This window comes from Zonotrichia albicollis, chromosome 1 (assembly GCF_047830755.1).
Source record: "Zonotrichia albicollis isolate bZonAlb1 chromosome 1, bZonAlb1.hap1, whole genome shotgun sequence".
Taxonomy (NCBI): Eukaryota; Metazoa; Chordata; class Aves; order Passeriformes; family Passerellidae; genus Zonotrichia; species Zonotrichia albicollis.
The window spans coordinates 125110828-125127718 of record NC_133819.1 but is presented as its reverse complement, the minus strand read 5'-3'; the positions used below and the strand labels follow the sequence as shown (position 1 = coordinate 125127718).

General features: G+C 38.6%; 1 long non-coding RNA gene across 1 annotated transcript in view; it reads left to right on the top strand.

Moving 5' to 3' along the window:
• LOC141725392 (uncharacterized) overlaps nt 1-16891 on the top strand; it is a 51878-nt gene that overhangs the window by 12741 nt on the left and 22246 nt on the right. Inside the window, exon 2 of the long non-coding RNA XR_012577253.1 lies at nt 13771-13880. This is a non-coding gene — a long non-coding RNA (uncharacterized LOC141725392). The remainder of the gene's footprint in view (nt 1-13770; nt 13881-16891) is intronic.

Sequence of the window (16891 nt, the reverse complement as noted above, 5' to 3'; positions counted from 1 at the left end):
TAGTAATTTAGCCCTTGATATGTGTGCTAGGGAAGCCCTACAGAATTGCCTGCTAAATGTTATAATTTACAGATACAGCAGAATCAGCAAGATAAGATTAAAAAATTTGAGATGGAGAGGGAAAATAGAACTATATTGTCTAAACTGTTACTCATGGAAGCCATTTCAGAGTGGCTTGACAAAAAGAGTTTAACTGGATAGGAGATTTTGGACTCAGGTCCTGAACCTGCTCCCATTAAAATCAAAGGTAATTTTTGACACTGAAAAAGGCAAAGAGCATCCAGAAGAGCATCCTGAATGTTGCATTGCAGCACTTTCAGAATGATTCAGGATGTTCTTCCTGGCCTGATTACCTCTGATATTATTTCCAACTATTCCATCAGCTACTATCAATGTCTGAAAATAATTGATCTTTTATTATATACTGGTGTAATAGAAGCTCCAGCTCATCAGAGTTTTCACAGAACACATGCACTCCTAAGCAGCAAAAAATGACTAGTAAGTATTCCTTGGTTTTCACCTTTTCTATCAGCAATTTGCACTGATACGGTGTCTTTAATGCAGAAACCATTAAAATACAAACATCCCAGAGGTTTGATTTCATCAGTTCATTCTTACTCTAAATACAGACTTCTTACATTTGAGGAAACTGTGCTGCAGTGTCTAGAAAAGAAAAGACCATAAAATTAGAATTTAAAAATGATCAAGAGACTGGATTAAATTTCTTCCATTCCCTTTCCTTGCTGAAGCTTTTGTCACTGAAATACAAATGTCATGAACATAAGAATAAAACATCTCAGGCATTAGGATTCTGTGATAGCTTATTCACATGACAATGACTGCACTGGGAACAGAACATTTTGCAGAATGTAGCCATTCTTGTGGCAAAGATTATAATGACAGGGAGAAACGGTGCAAAATTAACCAATTCTTGCATCTTCCAACAGTAATCTAACAAGCCTCCTTGTGTTCTGTATAATGTGTTATATTAGACCCAAAGAGAGGGTGAGAGGGTGAGAGAGAGAGAAATGAAATACTGCACACCTTGAGTCATAATTAAACTTATCTGCTTAGCCCAACAGTAAGAAATCAGCTTCTGCCTGTGCTGTTGCCAGCAGGTGCCACTGTAACAAATAGGATAGTACGCTGAAGATTTTGGAAGAATTAGATGTTGCTGGGGCTGGAATATAAGAAAGCTCAGCCAGTCCTAGGGAGCAGTAGCTGGAGCCCCAGGGCCCTCTGAGCAGCTGTGGCGAGGTCACCTCAGCTCCCTGGGCCTCATGTCCTGTATGCAGGGCGTGGGTGATGGCATAGGGCTGGTGTTTGAAGGGTGACAAGACCCTCCCCAAGACTATGCCATGAGCTTCTGTAATTTCTGCAGTAAGAACTGGTATATTCAACCCATGTTAATTTCAGACCTCCGTCTGATTAAGTCATGATAGTGGTACCTCAGGCAGCAGTGGTGGGTTTTCTTTTAAAATACAGCCCGTTCTGTATATTTGACCAGAGAGTAACAGGGTCACAAAAAGAGTATTGCTCCTCTCTTGGCGCAGTTGCATTTTAGCTGTTGGGAATGTGTGTAACCCTCTCCTTGCCAGCTTCCTCTGGAGTGGTGCTGTGGGCTCTGGGTCAGCCCCAGGGTGATCTTGCAGCTGGCTGTGCTCTCCTGCCCCCAGCGCAGCTCTTGCTGAGGGCCTGGGGATGCTGTTTTTAGTGCGTGTGTGTTTCCTTACAGGCATTTCCTGCTTTGGCCAAACTTCAGTTGGGGCCTTTTCTGTACAGGAGTTTGGCTTCATTTAGGTATTTTTTTGTGAACCATCGATATTAAATCTTGTCTCATGAGACTATTTCATCCTGGCTGTATCTGAAAATGCTTCACCACAAAAATGTAAGGCTTTAGTAGTCTGACAACCTCAAGCAGGTTTACTGGTGTAACTCTATGCTCACCTCCGGTCTCAGGGCCCCAGAGTGCCATTTTTTTGAAATTCAAAGGGGAATCTGCTCTTCTGTAGTAGAATTTGGGGAAAGGAAAGCTCTGGGTTTACATTCTCTTCTGCACTCCTGGAGCGATGAGAATAGCAGGGGAGTGAAACCTTTGCAAATTTTGAGACAGTGCTGTATCAGTTCGTGCAAGAAATTATGCAGTGATAGACTCTATAGGAAAATGAATTGTTCCCAGGCTACATTGCTGTAAACAAACTGAATGTGACCACTGCCATTCGTTTCCAACATTCGTGTCACTTCTGCAAACAAATGTCCATCTGTGCAACGACTGCGGGCTACTGTACAAACCACAGATCTTGGCTTTCTGGCATCACAATCTGATAAAGATTTATTCCTTTTTGCCTTCAGAACTTACTTAAAAAAGATGAGTTTCACTACACAGAAGTTGCTGCACAATTTCCAATTTCCCATCACATTAACTTTTAATAGACTTATTTCTCCTTGTGAATAATAGGAAAAAGTATTCCTGATGCATAGCCTCTAACCTGAATCATTTTTGGCTCTCTCTGCAAGTGCTGATGAAGACTATCCTTCCCTGAATTCTTGCCTTCAGTCTTTATCTGAAATATTGCTAATGTGGGCCTTATCAGAGATACACAGTGTGGCTTCTCCCCTAATTTTCCTACTCCTGCTCTAACATCCAAGTGGTTTGTGCTGTTAATTAACATCTAGAAATACTCTAGTGATAGAATTTCTATGTTCTGTTAGTTCCAGATTTCTAACATGGCTCTGTTAGTGCTCATAAATCCCTAATTTACATGAGGGATGCTCGTGAGTCAGATAGGGGATATGTCTACCTTAGCTGAAGTTTGTCCTAAGAATGTAGAATTTTTTTATTGTCCCTTGAAGAGCTGGGAAAGGTTATAAAATGACAGCTTCCCTTTGTTCTGGTCTTGAAGTTGGTCATTTCTGTTAGGTCTTATTGCTCTTTTCTGAGGTATTGGCCCATTTTTCACTCATGAAAACCTGTCAAAATATTTACTCCCAAATGTAAACTAAAGTAAAAAGCTCATATTGTTTGATAGGAATATCTGCTGCATTGTTTAGTCCTCTCTTAAAGCTCTTTTCTCAGCTGTTGTGCCTAGAAGTCACAACTGCTTGGCAATGGTATGCTCATAAAAGAGTCAGCTTTTCTGCTCAACCCATTTTATTTTTATTTCTCTCCTTTTTCCAGCCAGCATGAGCTTCATTGTCTGCTTTGTTCACCTGCAGCATCCGATCTGACAGCTCAGCTGTGAATCCTCAGGGACAGGAAGATTTTTCCACTTGTCTGTGTTGTACCTATCACAAACCAGCACAATTCCTTGACTGCTACACCATAAATAATGATAACATGACAAAAACACTGTGCAGAAAACAAACAGAACTAGAAAGTAATATTTTGGTAAACCCTACTTTTTTGGCTCTGCTCTTCAAGAATCTGTAAAACCAGGATTCCTGAGCAGTTGAAAACTCACACGTATCTGTGGACTCTTTTGTTTCCATTTGAATTTAGGCAAAGCTTAGCCCTAGCAGGGTTTGGTCAAAAAGTCACGGACCTTAGAACATTTCTTTTAGAGTAGCACTTATAGGAGGATCTGTGAAAAAAACACTGCTCAATTCTTGCAGAAATACTGCTCATTATATGGAACATTTAAATGAAAACAAGATCAACCATCCACCCATCCACCCTCCCCCCCAAAATTCAGTGGATTTCTGTACAATTAGCACTCTCCAATAGAAGGGAAGATTCTGAAACAAGGGATTCCTTTCCCTCCCTTCTGCATGGGCTCAGAAGACAGAAGTTAGTGTCCACTGGGAATAGGAACCTAAGCTGACACATGGAACATATTCCTTAGCAAGAAGAGGAGAACAAAAAATATTTCAAAACAAGAAAATATTGCTTGAAATACATTTTATTAATTGTGGTAGAAGAGTTGGATATGAGCAGTGGAAAATATACAGCTATGTCTTTTAGCTTTAATTCTTTTGCAAGTTTTCCCATTCATCTGTTTCAGAGTTCCAGGAGCTTGTGTATGCAATGTCTTCAATTAGTTTTTGATCTGTCACTATAAAGTCCTGGAAAATTATTCATTTTGAGAGATTTCACTGTTTACTTTTGCATTTTAGATTTTCTCAATCCAAGGTTCTTCACAGCTTTGAATTTATTAATGTATCCTTCTATTCAGATACATACATACATACATGTGTATGTATTTATACATGTGTGCATATATCTGCATGAATATTAATTTAAATATATGTTTTTATATATAATTCTGCATTTGAATGGCAGTAGTATTCTAAATTTTACTTCCTTTCTTTTGAGAATTAAATGATATTTATCCCAGAGGCTCAACCATCTATTTTTCTAGGTACTAAACCTTGGCCTTCCTCACTGAAGAGAGACTATGCTCTATTTTCTCATTCAGTTTAGCCTTTCATAGTTAAGCTCTTTTGATTTGTGATAGATTGACATAATTAAAAATTGCAGCTACTTTGATAATGCAGAGAAAATGTCATTAATTTAAACCAGTTTATTTTTTTTTTTAGGCAAATGTTACTCAGTTTCATAAGTATTTTTGTAGAATTAGATTAGGAATGGCTTTCAGACAAGAATTTTGGATTTCCAGATCACAAGCAGATGAATTGGCGCATCCCATGTTCAGGGTCTGTTATATTTTGGGTAATAAGCAGTGAGCAAATACTATGCCTGAATTGTTCTTTAGAAACTTAGAAATTAATTTGAGTGTGTTGAATGATTCTGTTATTTTTTAAATCTTGCTTATGAACTAATCAGTTATTGCAGAAACTTCCTTTCTCTAAATTCTTCTGATGAGAATATACTCCAGCAAAGTTCTTTCTGACATTACTTCAGACTGGTTTCTTTCCACGTTTAATTTCAGCGTTCATAAATCAGTTATGTCTTGCTGTGTAATCAGGTACCTTAGGGGCTAGGCCCAATAATTGTTCTGATTTATATATTTTGCTGAGCTAATATCACACACAGATTTAGAGCTGGATTCCACTTTTCCTTACAAATGGGTGTTTGAAGTAACTCTGGTGAGATTAGCAGAGTTACATTCATGCAAATGAGGGGAGAATCAAGCCCATGATCTGTCAAACTACATATATTAAGATAACATGCAGACCTTTTTCTGCAGTCTAAAAAAATATTTTATGATATCTTTCCAATGTGTTTGTTTGGCTGATTTACAGTATTGGAAAACCAGGAAATTTCTAAAACTGAATCCATATAAGACAAAATTCTTTTGATTGGACCTTATCCCCAATCCATCAACACTCTTCTATCACTTTTAAAGTTGGCAGTTCTTGGATAGCATCTGTCCCAGGGGTGAAAACCTTGGGTTTGTGTTTGTCTTGATTCTGTCTCTTCTGGACTATGTAAATATAAATATTAAACTGTCATGTTTTACTCAGAGATATAACAAACCTGAAATCGGTACCAGTTTTTGAGGGTGGTCAAATATTAGAGCAAATCTGAAGAGTGCATGAGAGGATGTTTGGACATGTGTGTTAATATATGCCTGGACCGCTAATAATCATCTTCTTAGGAGATGAATTCTTCAGCAGCTTCAGAATGCACTGAATTCTTTCATGCATCTTCTCAACATAGAACACTTGATCTGTTCATTTCCCTGAATAAATATTATTTATCCATAAAATGTCATATTGATTTTTAAATACCCCTTGCAAACTTCATGCTGTACACATCCTTATCCCATGAGGCTTTGAGAACTACTGTTAGCTTTTGCCCTGCTTCACTTGTTTATATATCAGTAGTAATCATTTTTTCAACATTTTTTGGATTAATTTTAAATCTCAGTGGATCTGGATTTCAATGAATTTATTTCTGCATCTTGGTTTGTTTTTATGATAATTCAAGCAGTTGTGTTTTGTAACTGACATGTTAGTGAAAAAATGCTTTTGTGTCAAAAAAATGTTTTCATGGAAATAACATTGTAATTTCATATGGGGTTTCAGGCTAGCATGCCTCTGGAAGAATAATATAAAACAGCTTACAAATTAGCTAATCTGCCACACCTAAGCAAGAAAAGCCACTCTTAAATACCATAGATTCTTAAGAAACATATTTGTTCCATACATTTCCTAAATCCTGAAGTGCAAGAGAACTGTGCTTGCCCCACTTATAGTCTGCAAACATAAAAAAAAATTAATGTAGTAGTCACTTTATTAATTTGTTTTCCATTCTGATCTAGGAGAGACTGTTTTTAGCTGACTTTTAGTTTTTTTTGAAAGATGTTAAAAGGCATTAATGTGAAGTTTGTTGAGAAGGAATTCAGGTCTTCACTCTTCTAAGGACTCCAATTAATGTTTTTTTCCTGCTAAATTCTTCATTGCTTTGGCCTTACACAATTTAGGTCATTTCTTTTGAGTCAAATGTTGGGAAACCATATGATTCTTGGCATACTCCTTTTTCACTGTCACTCCCTTGCAGTAAATAAAATCACTGGAGGGACTTGGTGACAGCAGTACCAAGTAGAAAATGTAACCTTAGCATCATTTGAAATGAAAGTAGATGCAGCAAGGAAATATTCTATTAAAATTAAACCCCACTTCAAGCAAAGCTCTTTAATTGGGAAGCAGCCCAAGCACAAAGGCTTCACTTCCCAATAAAGAAACTATTATGCTAATTTTTGTAGCCCCCCCTACAAACCTTGGGTGGATCTGAATTTAGTTGTTGTTATTCTGGCCAGATTTTCCAACCACATCCATTTTGCTAGATTGCTTTTGTATGAGAGAGTGGGTTGATATGCTGCAAGTGTTACTAATTCTATTGAATCACATTTTTTCCTTTTAAACAGAAGATCAAAAACTCAAACCACTTTCTATTTTTAAAATGCTATATTTCCATAAACAAAAGTAGTCATTTGAACAACCACCTTATTAAGATTTGGTGTTCCTGAGATGGAGTCCTGTTTCTTCGTGTTTATTACTAACCACAGCACTAAATTATGCAAATCTTAAAAGTATGTTTCAAAAAAGGCCTATATAATTTAGCTGGTTGAGATTTTTATTTTTAGTCTGTGGGTGTGATTTTAGTGCTGACAGAGGTAAAGATTAAAAATCCATTAGAGCTTCCACAAGGCAGTCAGAAAGGTTTTCATAAGGCCCAAAGCAGAGCTGGACCCATAATCAGCCTCTAAAATGTATTCCTTCCAGAATATTCTGGAGCAGATTAAAAAAATGCATAGGGCAGGAAGGATCTTATACTTCCTGAGCAGAACTTTTGCTTTGACAGGGCTTTGCAGAGCCACAACCCGGACAATGATGCTTAGGGCTCTTTGAAAGGGCTGCCTCTCTCTAGTGGGAGTGGGGAACACAGGATTATGTAGAAAGATGGACACATGGAACAAATGGCACTTCAGGTAAAAAAGTATAAATATCCAGTTCAGTCTCATACCTGGACTTTAGAGAGACCAGAGTTCACTTTTAGTGAGGCACTGACAGACACCCAGCCCTCCCAGATCCAGACTGTAGAGCCTGTGGACTCAACTTCCCTGTTTTGGAAAGAGAAGTGATGCTGCTGCTGTCACTAAGTATGATGAAAAAAATGTTTTTCCTTGGTTTATTGCCTTAAACCCAAGTGATTTAGCATCTCTGCTATGCATTCAATCAGGAGCTTGGCCACTGTTGTCCTAAATACAGAGTATATCATTCATACATTCCTGAATTCACACAACTTTACCCTTTTTGTGGAGAATAGACTATGAAAAAATACCTCATTAACATTTTCCTTACTTTCCTTACATGTTTATTTACTTTCTGTCTCCATTTATAACTCTATTTTTATTCCACTGTTTGTTATTTTTTCCAATATTTTTTTCCATTTTTTGCTCTTCATCTGTTCCACATTATATTGTGTTTCTACTTCTCTCTTGTTTTGGAAAGGCTTTTCAGATTAATTTTTGCACTTCATCTTATCACCTTCTTGCTTCTGTATCTCCTTCTAATGTATTTTTCTCACACTGTCTTTGCTTTTACTTCCATTTCTCTCCATTTTCTTGCTTGCTTCCCATTTCTGCATTTCCTTTCTATTCTCCAAAATTACACTAAAACACAGTGCAAATAAATGTCTTTGAGGGGACTTCTATCTTTGAAAGTATTTTATAGCCATGACATGCTGCTCCCTACCACCTTTGCAGAGATTTATAGACAGACTGTGTGCTCAGATCCCTAAATGCACATTCAGCTGCTTAGCATTTAGTCTGAGCTTTAATAGTTTGAACTTCATTCTTGAGTTAAGTACAATGACCAAATGTTCTCCGTTACTCAGATCTTCAAACTTGTCATAGAGGAGAAAGTCCCTGGTAATGAACTTCCATTTTCAAAACAGAATATTATAGAGCTCCTTTGCCTGTTCTACAGCAGTCAGGGCCCTGCTGTTCTGAGAGTTTTCTATTTAATCTTGAATGATAAGCCAGCCTGGCAATGGAGAAAGATCTCCTGCACAATTGCACCACATGGCCTCAAGCCTTGTAGAGCTCCTGAGAGCTGGTGTCAGCCCTCAGCAACCCTGGGCACCTGTGAGCTGGTGGGTGATGGGGTTTTACCAGAATGCAGCTGATCATACAGAGTTCATTTACTCAAAGGAGCAAACAGGGAGTTTGCTTCTGACAGCAGAAGTGAGATAATCCAGAAAAGTCAGAATGGTAGGTTTTTGACTTAGATTGTGAAAAGGGATTTGTCCTCTCACTATCTTAGAAAGGGTCTCCATACTAATGAGGTTTGTCCCTGGCAATCTATTGCTTCAGAAAATAAATCCTATGTTGTAGTAGTAAGGATGTTTTGTCATAATGTCTGAATTTTGTGTGTTTTCTTTCAGGTACCTTTCTGTGGTGCTACTTTTTTTTATTGTATCATCTATGTCTATTCCCTAATCAATGATCAATTTCAATTTTTTTTAAAAACTTCTTTTTAGCTCTGCTTCTCCAAGGGTACTACTGCTCACCAATTTCAAAAATGGAGAAAAATCTCCAAATTTTCTGACAGCTGGAATGTGTGGTTTTCATTCATTTTCTTCATCCTACGCCTCTGTCGAGAAAAAGAAATCTCAGTTCCTCCTGGAAAGCATAGATCTTTCACCAATTTCACACTACCAAATGTCTTCATATGTTTCCTCAGTAAGTGGGAGATTTCATAAGAATTTTGTGGACAGGCAGTGGCTCCTTCATTTGTGGCTAAAACATTTGTTGCTTTTGCAATTTGCAGCGATTGCTTAAGAAAGGAATGGTTTGGTTTTGGAAAGCTGCTTTGAGTTCAGTGGGTTCTGTGCATAGTTAACGACAATACTTTAATTTTGTGGTGGGGGTGGTGATGCAGCTTGTTCCTCTTGGAGTCTTTGCTGCATTCTTACAACTCACATGTCACAGGAAGCCTGTTTTTGGTTTGCTTCAAATTTGAAGTAATCCCCTCCCCCTGCTTTTATTAGACCAAGGGTCAATTCCAGGAGCTCTGGTGGCAAAAAGCAGCTGAGCAACAAACATGTCTGCTCCCTGAAGATTATCTGATAAATCTCCAGTGACTAAGGGCAGATGTTCTGGCTTCTATGCCATCTCCTTCCAGTGCATGGGAAGTGGGAGTGCAACCAGAATGTGATTGTGTTCAGAAGATTTACATTTACCAGAAAAAACTCTTACTCTTACTCATCATTTTTGGAACTCTGCCTGGAGTTAGGTTGGCACAGTGGTAGGAGGGTGACAAGTTGGTAAAAAATCTTCTTTGTTCTCTGCTTCTCAGTCTTCAATGTGAATATTAAGAAGGAATCTGATCTTCTCACATTTTTGTTGGTTTTCTTGTTTTACTTTAAAAAAATCAAAAGAGTAATAAATGAAGTAGTGAAGAGTATTGCATGGAAGCAGAAAACTCTGAAATATAAAAACAGGCTAAAAATTAATGTGAAGTTCAGCTGACACAAACACACCATTTTTGAAGCCCATGCTGACTTTGTATGGCACTACCTCCATCCAGCAGAGTTTTAATTCTGGGATGCCTGCACCAGGCACTGCTGTTGTTCTGGCTTGGATAGAGCTCACACAATGCTGCACATGGATGCACAATGGAGCCTGAGAGCTTGGAATACACACATGGCAATGTGCTCCACATGGTAGTATGTGTGCTGGTGAGAGAGAGAGAGAGAAAATAACAGTATCCATAGCTGTCCTAAATGAAAAACATTCAGTAATTCAAACTGAACCAGGGCTGCTGTTTGCAATAATGCAGTGTTAAAATTAACAGCTAAGTTAGGGATTTTCTTTGTCTGTGTAATCATTGAAAGTACATAGAGGAGACAGGGCTGCTGTTTGAAAGTAAAATATCTGAAATGCTTAGATAATTAAAATATATGGTTTAAAAAAAAGCGAAGTTTGTCATACAAGATGTTACAAATCAGTAAAGCTGCACTATATCATTCTGGAAATGAAAATGATGCAAAAAATATTTTAAAAACTTTTTTATTTACTTGCTGCTGCCATGTATGTTTCTTACAAAATGATTAAAAAAGGTATAATATCCTTACATGGGATATGTTAAGTGTTCACATAATTTCATTCTCCATTGTAATTCAGATCACTGGTGTCAGGTCAAAATCCCATTGTCTAATCAAGAGAATCCTTTTTAAAGAAGAGAAGTAAGAAAAATCTTCTGAATGTTCTCCACTATCTCATAAAGTGAGAATGCCTCAACTATTTTGCTGACTTCCCAGAAATCAAGGCCTCTTAATGGTATTTTTACATTCCTATGTTTCTTTGTACTTTGAAATAAATTACTCTGTGTGAAAAGCCTTCTCCCAGCTGTACAGTCCTTTCTCTCTCAGCAGGGGCAGTCATGTAGGGTTGGACAGTTTCAGGGCCCATTATGCAATGTAAAACTGCTCAGGGCTCAGCAAGCTTCTCCATATTGTCAGGTTCTCCTCAAACCCAAGGTATCACTTGACAACAGACAGGATCTGGTCTATAATAGAACCTAACAGCAGCAAAAACTCTTGGGAAGTCATCCAATCTATTCCCCTGCACATGACAGGATTATCTACAACCATGTCATTTCTGACAGATGTTTTTTTTTTCCAGCCTACTCTTAAAAGCCTTTAATGATGAAGACATTACATTCTGCCTTCTTTTCTGAGCAAAATAACTCCAACTTATGTATTCCTTCATTTTAGAGCATATTTTATAGACTTCTGACCTTTATTTCAGAATTATTCCAATCTTTTTAGCAATATAGTGTCCCAGAACTGGTACAGTATTCCAGATGACTCCATTCTAGAAGAAGCAAACAAGTGAGATTCAATGTTCTGTCAAAAACTGACTTTGTTGGAGCTACCTAAAATCAGTTTAAATCCATGTTGTGAATCTTGGTGGCAGGTCTCAGAAGCAAGCACATTATCTGTGAAAGAAGGACACTGTTTCTTCATTAAACATTAAGAGCAATCATGCAATATCTGCTTTTGCTTACTTTCAACAGTTGAAAAGATGCTGACCCTATGACTGAAACCTCAACGAACCCAATCTCTTATACAGTTTGCAAAACTTATATGGTTCTATAGTACTTAACACCCTTAGAATCTTGGAAATTTTAGTTTCCTTAAAGAATGGTAATGGGGTATTCCTGCTGTTCTCTATATTCAGCATACATGGCCATAACAGGCATAACATTTCAAACTCTGAATGCATCCAGTGGGCTATAAATGAACATACACAGCAATTATTAAGCATTGGCTAACAGGTCATGGTGGAGAAGACCTACCTGAGAACAAAGGCCATAGCTGCAGCTATGATGAGTTCATTTTTGGCAGAGGGTGGAGGTGTGTTACCCTTTTTAGGAGCAAACGCAAACTAATGTATCCCCAGTGCAGATTGCTGCAGTTGTCAGAGGTTACAGGGAACTGCAGCCCCACCCTGTCCTTATTGTCAAGAGCCGTGACTGTCTTGCCTTCAAAACAGGGTGATCACCCCAGTTTTTGTCCTGAATAGCTTTTTCTAGTTAAATATTGGTCAGCAGAGTCCTACACCATGCTGGGGGTGCTGCCAGCACCCTAAGCAGCAGGATGACTGTAGAACAGTGCTGTCATTCTGGTAGGGGTGGGCAGGCTGAGGCATCCTGAGCAATGCTGCTTCCATCTGCATGCTATCCTACTTTCTACCCCTGTCCTGGGAGAGGAGCTGGCAGGAATAAGGCTTTCTGTATGCAGTTTAGTCCACCTTGCTTTTTCTTTTCCTCTTGGGAAATCTCAGCTGTAGACTTGAGTGAGTCTTTTGCCTTTTCAATCACTGCAGAAGTAGAAAGGTAGTGCAGAGCCAAAGTCCTTTTCATATTTTTCAGCTTAACTAATGGTATAAAATTAAATTGTGGTCTTTTTAGGCCCAATTTCTAGTAAAATGGTCTCTCTGAATTTCCTGGGGCAGACTTGGTTACATCATGCCCAATGACATGCTGTTGGCATATGGCAGTAGACTGTAAAATGGGGAGAAGTGAATCAAAGGCATGTTAATATTAATACATCCATGTTGCTTGCTGCTCGAGGAATGCAGTAGAAAGAGAGTCATATGTAGTTTATAGAAGCAATGAATACATTCCAGATGTTAATCACACAACCAAGCCTTGTATATACAAAAAGGGTTTTCGCAGTGCCTATATTTGATCTCCACATTGAGATGGGTTTTCTAAAACTCTTCCCACTATATGTCAACATAAATCAGGGCTATTTTTCATCTTCAATCACAAATGTAGTAAATAATACCCATCTACTTCAGTATTTGTTTATTCATAAACATTTATTTATTAATGAGATACTAAGATGAAATGTTAGTGGAAATCTAATGCATGTGAATGCATGTTCTGAACAGTTTCTGCTCTATCCACAGTTTCTGCTGCTCTTGTCAGATAAGGCCAGCATTGCAGAATGTTGTAAATTATGATTGAAGGAGTATCCTAATCCAATGGACATGTCAATTCAGGGATTCTGTAGGATCTGGTATTTGCTTTGGAAAAAAAAGGGAAACCCCAGAATTTAGGCTGTTACTGTTGCCTCTTCAGCATTGGAAATCTGCAGTATGTATATTCTATTGATGTTAATTTGATTCAAAAGCAAGAAAATATACTGGCTTGTTCATCACACTGCAAATGTTGACATGATGGAGCTGTTTTAAACTTTTGTGATGTTTTATCTGCCCTTTTCGAGTCTGAACTGGAGGCATACGAAGCCAAATAAGATGTCATATTATATTACCTTTCTATGTTGACAGAAATTAATGCCATTCAATATTAAATATTTATGTAGATAATGCGATCTCTGCATTCAATCTAAAATATCTATGGCAACTCAAAATTACCATTTTCCCTACACTTTCCATAAAAGGTTAATAAACATTCTGTAGACTTGAAATTGTGTCTCTAAAATAACCAGTGGTATAACTCTGAATGATCAACAGATTCAAGAACATTGTTATCTGCTGCCAGCCAAATTGTGAATGAGAGAAGAGATGAAATTCTTCAAGTTATTCACTGCAAATTATTTGCTCGGATTTTATTATTGCAGTGGTGTTAAAATATGCAATATGCATAGCACGCAAAAATGTAGTAGACATCTTTAAAAAAATGAAGACACCAACTTGGAATGCAATTTGGTTAAATTAAAAGGCTGGACAACTCCTGTTCTCTTATGTTTGAAAGTCTGTGGAAAGAGAGACTTGAAAGTTATAGGAGGAAGAAACATCTGATATTTTCTTTTTTCTAACAAACCTCTAGGGGTCTTGGGATGAATCACCTGCTGGATAGGTCCCAAACCAGCCTCCAGACTGTGATCTCCAGTTCATGAGAACCCTGGGCTCCAGAATGTGAGACTTTTCCTAGCAAAGGTGATGTAAGCAGCCTCTGTCTTTTCTGCCTCAGCCTGGCCTTTCCAAGCACTGCCGTGCCACATCACATCTCTCCTTTCTTTTGACACAGAAGTTTGTGGCTCCTTGTTAAACAATAAACTCAAAGACAAATAAAAATAAAATCAAAAAGTCAAAATCAACCAAAAAAAAGTTCAGAATGCACCAGAAAAGCTGTAGGTTGGCACAGTCAAGGCTGGCCCCATGATAAGTACAAGAGTGTAAGAACAGACTTAATACCTACACTGAGGCCAAGTCCCTCATGATGCTGAATTGCAACTCAAATCCATGCATGTGAAGGATGAGTACTATCCCTCTCCTTTTAACTTCTAGGACAAGTGGTGCGTAAATTCCTCATATTGTCAACATCTGAATTTTCATGCAGAAATCACCTTGTGCTAAATTTCTTAGGGGGTATGATATGTCCTGCATGATTATATAAGTCCTGGCATTCTCCAAATAGCTTTGCCTGCACTTCCAGAGTGACCAGGCTCTGTGGAGTCAGCCAAGAAGAATGTGGCAGGCCTTGGCCTTATTTCTATGACCACAAACACCACGTGCCACTTTTTACCTGTGTGCTGCCTTTCTGCACTCAAAGTGTTACATCTGAGCTGCAGACAGGGATCTCAGATAAACCCACTCACCCTCTTCAGGGTGAATATGTGAGTTCTCTGAAGTCAGTCCTTTCATTCAGGGTCTGGTGGGAAACACGGGATAAAAGACCCTTGGAAGAGATGCAGAGTGAGAGAATACTTAGTGAGGGATGCAAGCAGTTTCAAGGGAACTTCTCAAGGACTAAAAGGCTGGTCTGTCACTTGAGGAAAAGCTGGTTTCTAGGAATTACAGACCTAGGACATAATGAATTTCTACCTCACAGGTGGTTTTTTTTTTTTCTATTTGCTGCTCAGCAGGCTGATATTTGGTTTGGTGCAAAAGAAAATGAGACTGCTTAAACTCCTTTGGATATGGGCCCCACCCATTTTTTAAAGCATTTCTCCAACTGTTTTGACCCTTTTGACTGGTACATCACATGCCCTCCTGATAACAATGCTCTCCAGACAGTCTAATCCTTTCCTGGAGGGGAGACCCATGGCAGAATGCCTGCCAGAGCCCTGCCTAACACTCAGTGGGGGCCCAGGCCCATCTCATCACCCAGAGGTCTGGTGAGAGGTGGCAGAGGCTGCTGGCTGACATGGGACAGCTGTCTGGGAGACTGGGCTCTCTGCTGGCTCTCAGGGAGCCTTGGCATGTGCTCGCTGACTTGCCCTTTCCTGCTGCTCTGACAAGTAGCCCAGAAGTGGATGCTTTTGGGTTCAGCTGGGAATTACACACATTATTCATCAGGCTCTGTCTGCTTAGCACCTCCAGACTCCTCCTGGCTGTTTATATTTAAGAATAAATCCTAACAATCATTGCTCAAAGCACAGGCTGACAGCCTGCAGCATTTTTGTTAAAGAATGCTGGGCAGAAACTGAAAGAGAACTGAAGAGTTAACGTGTGTTTGTAAAACAGGCAGGAAAAACCCCTCTGATCCGTGAACCTTCACCAACAACAGCTTCCATGTCAGAGCAGAAAAGGAGCTGGAAGGGCAAGAGCCAGAGGATTTGACAGGAGACCAGCAAGGCAGGGCCTCAGGGAATGGCTAAAGAAAAAAATAGGGGATCTGTGAGGTAAACAGGACAAAACTGATGCATGGCTTTGAATGTCAGCAATGCAGTGCTGCAGGTAATACTAGATTTAATGTGTGTCCATGGAAGAGCCCAAAGTGCAAGAGTGACATGCTGGAACAACCCAGTAGTGGTACTCAGGATACAGTACCTTCTGGGAGGGGCTGAGGTTTCCAGAGACTGTCAAAGAATCATGGAATCAACATTCACTCTGGAGGAGTCTCAGCAAACTTGCACTCCTGTGGGTGTGTGGGCTTTAGCTGAAGGCAGAAACATCATGTGGCACCAGCCTTCAGTGTCTGCTGACATTCAAAACAAGAGGAATTTATCTCCTGCTTTATAATGTACTGAACACTCCATTCTTTTTAGTAGCATTCTGCAATGTGTATCTCTGTTCTATCTCATTTTAATCCCTGAGCACAGAAGTGTTTATGTTCCCTTAAAGAATGCTGGAAATTTGCAACTTGCAACCGTTTTGACCACATTAATAATTATATTATTTCAGGAGATTTTGCCTGGGGTAATGAAATATTTTTAGACACTGCTGATCTAGTTTTTGTGGGGTTCCCACTCCCCCAAGAACCTATGTAAATAAAAAAAGTTAAAAACTCATAGCACAAAAACTTTTTTGTCAAATCTGAGTAACTTCACTAATCATAAAAAATTTAATATGCCTGACTATATCCTGATGGGTTTCTCTCTTGTGTCAATTCATTCTCAGATGAGATGACATTTTTGTCTATGTATAAATAAATACATCTGCTCAAGGCCCCATCTTTCCTTTCACTGACAGAACTGATAGTATTGTATTTGTCCCTCAAAGTCATGCAAATGGAATCCTCAAGCTCTCAGTATTAAATGCTGGCTAACCTGATTATTTTCTTCAAAACATAAATGAAATTATTACTATACCCCTCCATTTTCATACCCTTCAAAAACTCCTGGCAGAAAAAGGAGAGATAGATAATAAGATACTCAAATCACTTTCTTACTCTGTAATTAGCACATGAAAAAAGAACTTATTGAAAACAATAATTCCTCAGTCATTTGTCTTTATTTTAATTTTGCTTTGAAGCCAACATATTTTCTCTGAGATTTCATTAGCAGCCATTTTGTAAATGAGTTCTCACTAGCAAGAACCAAGTTTGAGTGCTCCACTGCATGAAAATTTAACATTTTTCTATGGCTTAATATAAATTCTTCTTAATGCAGAGAGTCTTTTCTGAAATGTTCATAGTTTAAAAGGCTGGATCTAATTAAGAACATAAGTGCCTAAAAGTAAAGTGCTTCAGTACCTAACTCTGAGGCGTCTGGCTTCTCAAACCT